Source organism: Anomaloglossus baeobatrachus, chromosome 5 (genome assembly GCF_048569485.1).
Source record: "Anomaloglossus baeobatrachus isolate aAnoBae1 chromosome 5, aAnoBae1.hap1, whole genome shotgun sequence".
Classification (NCBI taxonomy): Eukaryota; Metazoa; Chordata; class Amphibia; order Anura; family Aromobatidae; genus Anomaloglossus; species Anomaloglossus baeobatrachus.
The window spans coordinates 322,046,215-322,051,326 of NC_134357.1; the positions used below are offsets into that span (position 1 = coordinate 322,046,215).

Below are 5,112 nucleotides of genomic sequence, written 5' to 3' on the forward strand. Positions count from 1 at the left end.
GTCTGCAGCTGTCAGAAGCCGGCTCCCAGTCTAGTTCCCCTCACTCCCGATCACATGACTCCAATGCCCGCCCCTAAACATCCAGTGCAGGATCCTGCAAAATAACAGATGCGTTTGCATACGTTTTTTGCTGTAAAAGCAGGATCCGTATTTCCGCTAAAATAACATTTTGAACGGATGTTAAATAAACGTAGTGTGAAACTAGCCTTATTCCCATCTTGTTTTTTCTCCTGTATTTTTTTTAAAAAAATTGCAAAATGTCAATTTTTCAAGTGTTTTTATTGCAGTTTTTCCCCTATAGGATTCAAAACAGTTTAGCACCTAATACATCAGCAAAACTGTCTATAGTTGACGCCGCAGATTTCTGTGTTTTTAATACAATGCATTAATACCTCACTAGTGATCAATTCCATAAGTGAGCACTACTATGCTCGGGTGCTCAGTACTAGTGATGAGAGAGCACTACCATGCCGGATGATCAGTACTAGTGATGAGCGAGCACTACCATGCCCGAGTGCTCAGTACTAGTGATGAGCGAGCACTACCATGCCCGAGTGCTCAGTACTAGTGATGAGCGAGCACTACCATGCTCGGGTGCTCAGTACTAGTGATGAGTGAGCACTACCATGCCCGAGTGCTCAGTACTAGTGATGAGCGAGCACTACCATGCCCGAGTGCTCAGTACTAGTGATGAGCGAGCACTACCATGCCCGAGTGCTCAGTACTAGTGATGAGCGAGCACTACTATGCCTGGGTGCTCTGTATACAACTGATAAGGGAGCACTAACATGCTCAAGTGCTCTGTACTAGTGATGAATGAGCACTACCATGCTCAGTACTAGTGATGAGCGAGCACTACCATAACCGAGTGACCTGTACTAGTGATGAGTGAGCACTACTATGCTCAGTACTAGTGGTGAGGGGCGAGCACTACCATGCTCAGTACTAGTGATGAGCGAGCACTACCATGCTCAGTACTAGTGATGAGCGAGCACTACCATAACCGAGTGACCTGTACTAGTGATGAGTGAGCACTACTATGCTCAGTACTAGTGGTGAGGGGCGAGCACTACCATGCTCAGTACTAGTGATGAGCGAGCACTACCATGCTCAGTACTAGTGATGAGCGAGCACTACCATGCTCAGTACTAGTGATGAGCGAGCACTACCATAACCGAGTGACCTGTACTAGTGATGAGTGAGCACTACCATGCTCAGTACTAGTGATGAGCGAGCACTACCATAACCGAGTGACCTGTACTAGTGATGAGTGAGCACTACCATGGTCGGGTTTTCTGTACTCGTAACGAGCAGTAGAATGCTCGGATGGGTGTGACTTCAGCACCCAAGTACAATGGAAGTCAATCAGGAATTCAAGCATTTTTATGGAAGATCTTCTGAATCACGAGTACCCAAGCATTCCACTGCTCGCCGAGCAATACAGGTTAGGAGTACTCGAGCAGGGTAGTGTTTGTTCATCACTACTCATTACGAGTATCTGTGTATATTGGAAATCAATGAGGAATTCGAACATTTTCAGGAAAGATTTTCCTGAAAAATGCTTGCATTTTATTCAGTTACTCAAGTTGCGCCCATCTGAGCATCCAACTGCTCGTTATGAGTACACAGCACTCGAGCATGGTAGTGCTCGCTCATCACTACTTGATACAAGTACTCAAGCATGGTAGTGCTTAAGGCCCTGATACAAGTACTCAAGCATGGTAGTGCTTAAGTCCCTGTTACACACAGAGATAAATCTTTGGCAAATCTGTGGTTGCAGTGAAATTGTGGACAATCAGTGCCAGGTTTGTGGCTGTGTACAAATGGAACAATATGTCCATGATTTCACTGCAACCACAGATCTGCCAAAGATTTGTCTCTGTGTGTGACGGGGCCTTGTCATGAGTACCTGAGCTGGTAGTGCTTAGTCATGAGTACCTGAGCATGGTTGTGCTCGTGCAGTACTACATGTTATGAGTACTCGAGCACAGTAGTGCTTGCTCCTCACTACTCGTTACAAGTACCCGATGGTAGTACTCGCTCATCACTACTGCTTACTGATCCGTAAGTTACGGTATGTCATACATCAGCCACATCTGATGTGGACTGAGAAACTAGGTTGGCAGCAGTGTTATTTTCCATCTGCCACTAATAGCCACAAGCGGCTGTTAATCTATTAAAGCGCACCAATCACCAGGATTTTCCTACATAACCTAAATCCAGTGCTATACTGGCACTATCAGGCTGATTCTATACATACAGTGCTATACTGGCACTATCAGGCTGATTCTATACATACAGTGCTATACTGGCACTATCAGGCTGATTCTATACATACAGTGCTATACTGGCACTATCAGGCTGATTCTATACATACAGTGCTATACTGGCACTATCAGGCTGATTCTATACATACAGTGCTATACTGGCACTATCAGGCTGATTCTATACATACCTTTAGTTGTGAGATCGGCTGTATAGGTTTGGAAACACAACCAAGTTACGATTGCAAATCGAACAGTTTTTTGATTATCAGCAGGTGCCGAGCAGCTAATAGCTGGAGTAGGTATTCATAGCGATTCCCTCCCCCCTGTCTGCCCTCCCACTATCTATTATTTATGCTAATTCCATTATAGAATGTTGTGGCTATAAATCATGGTGGCTAAAAAGGACCTGTGTTGATGTCATACCCATGTGACCAGAAGGGGCTAGGCCTAGATACTTCCTGGTATCAGCTATGTTGGCTGAGGCCCCGCCCCTTCTTGTCACATGGGTATGACATCAGTACAGGTCCTTTTAGCCACAACCATTAGTAAAGCACGTCTATAATTGAAATAGCATGAATAATAGTGGGAAGAAGGACAAGCAGGGGGCAGGAATCACTATCAAACCTCACCCCAGCTATCAGCAGTCACTCAAAAACTGTTCATTTTACAAACTTTTCCTGTGTGTGTGTTTCAAAACCTATACATCCGAGCTGACCAGTGAAGGCATGTATAGAATCAGCATGATAGTGCCAGTACAGCACTGTTTTTAGGTTATGTAGAAAAATCCTGGTGATTGGTGTGCCTTAAATATAACTAAACCAATGGCATTTACAGTGGGTGGTTCTGTGGTGGCAGGCTGTGCTAACTAGCCAACGGTGTCCTGATGGGATGGGTGGTCCTAACAGTTGGGGGTCTGCTGAAGATCCCTGTGCCTGTCATGACTGTGCTATACACAGCAATACTGTAGCACTGCTGTGTATGGTACAAGAAACCAATCACAGGTTCAAGTCTCCTAAACAGGGAAAAAAAAGAAACGTTTAAAAAAAAAAAAAATGAAAAAAATTAGATATAAAAAAATCAAATCACCCTCCTTTTCCCCCATTAAAAATAATTAAATAAAAAACTATATATGTGGTGTCTCCATATCTGTAGAAGTCCAATGTACCGGAATATAAAATTAACCAAATCGATAATGGAAGAAAAAAAAACATAAGAGCCAGAATTTAGGGGGTTTTTGGGCTGCCATAACATCTCAAAAAAGAAAAAATGCAATAAACATGTCTACCCACAAATGGTATCAATAAAAACATCAGCCGATGATGCAAAAAAAACCCTCACATAGGAACATGAATTTTTAGAAAATTTTCACAGTAAAATACTGTAAAAATAAAACCCTAAAATAATGGCTGAATTGTGAATTTTATTTTTTTGCAATTTCACCATATTTAGACTTTTTTTCCCCCACATCCCTTCATATACTGGCCTGTGTCATTCAAAAGTACACCTCGTCCCGCAGGTTAAAAAAAACCACAAAATTTAGACTAGTAATAAAAAAAAAGTTACGGCTTTTGGCAAAAGAGGAAGGAAAAAAAAACGGACAAGGGTAAACGCTACGTGTGAACGTTCCCGAATGGTGCAGCGACTGCACGGACAATGGCTAATAGAGAGGTCACCAGCTTCATATGTGGCTACATGGCAACTGTGGTCACCAGCCCATGTGTGAGGGTCCTCCCATGCTGGCAATGGTCCTGGCCGTCCATGAGGAAGGGGTGGACAGCCCCTGTAAGTGAAGATGGCCGCACACACCTCCTATATTACGTGTGTGCAATGCTGTGAACCCTGCATGAGATGTGCAGTGTGGGATAACGAGCATCCATTGACTCTGCGTATGTAGTGCCCCCCACCACAGGAGGTGGCCATTATGGGAATACTGCCATTACACGGCTGAGGAGTGCAGCCATGTCTACAGGTAAACGGGCGGCTGCTGGCAGTTCCCGCTCCATGACGTGTTGTGTACTAGTATCATCCATGTGATAGAGCCGCACTCCCGCCCTTCTGCTGCAGCAGCTGCCACACACTTTATTATTCACATTTATTAATATTTCTGATTATTAGCCGCTTCGCTCTCATTTTGGCGCCTTCGTTACAAGCGCCTTTTCTCCCCCTCGTGCTCGCGCCTCTGCAGCGCGCTCCCCGGGCGGTGACAAGATGGCGCTGGGAGCTGCGCTGGCGGCTCAGGGGGTTGCAGTTGTTTTGCGCGGTTATTAGGGGACGCTGGGAGCGCAGGTTGAGCTCAGCGGCTGCTCGGGCTTTTGCGGCGCCAGACGGTTCGGGTGTCAGAGCGTGGGACGCCCCGGGAGCCTCACCTGGGGCCGAGGCAATCTCCGTCACTGACTCCTGTCCGTTCACTGCTATCCCGCCTCCGCCTCTCCCTCCCCGCCGGGGCCGCCATCTTGTATTCCAGCCCCGGCCCTGCCCAGTGCGCATGCTCTGCCCACAGAGCTAGTCGGCTGGTTCCTGCTGCCATGTTAGGTGTGGCAGAGAGCTGCTCGGTCGTTCTGTGGAAGAGTCACTGACTGGTGAGGGCAAAAGACACAGAAAGAAGGGTCCGAGAAGAATGCCTTGCAGTCTGTGTGCCCAGCCAAGAGAAGAATACTATTACGTCTGCCAGTCTGTGTGCCCATGTCAGAGAAGCATAGCATGAAGTATGCCAGTCTGTGCCCATCTATACCATGTGCTGCTATACACCGTGCAATGATGTAAAGCACATCCATTAAGCCCTTCAGGACTGGGCTTTGGGTTTGTTTGTTTTTTTTGTCATGCCTTGTACTAGAGACGGTGTTTG

At 46.1% G+C, this 5,112-nt stretch overlaps 1 protein-coding gene across 1 annotated transcript in view; it reads right to left on the reverse strand.

Moving 5' to 3' along the window:
- The window catches only part of PCIF1 (phosphorylated CTD interacting factor 1), a 199,871-nt gene extending 195,148 nt beyond the window's left edge, over positions 1-4,723 (reverse strand). Inside the window, exon 1 of the mRNA XM_075349755.1 lies at positions 4,634-4,723. The gene's annotated coding sequence lies outside the window, so the exon portion shown is untranslated. The remainder of the gene's footprint in view (positions 1-4,633) is intronic.
- Between the last annotated feature and the right edge of the window lie 389 nt (positions 4,724-5,112).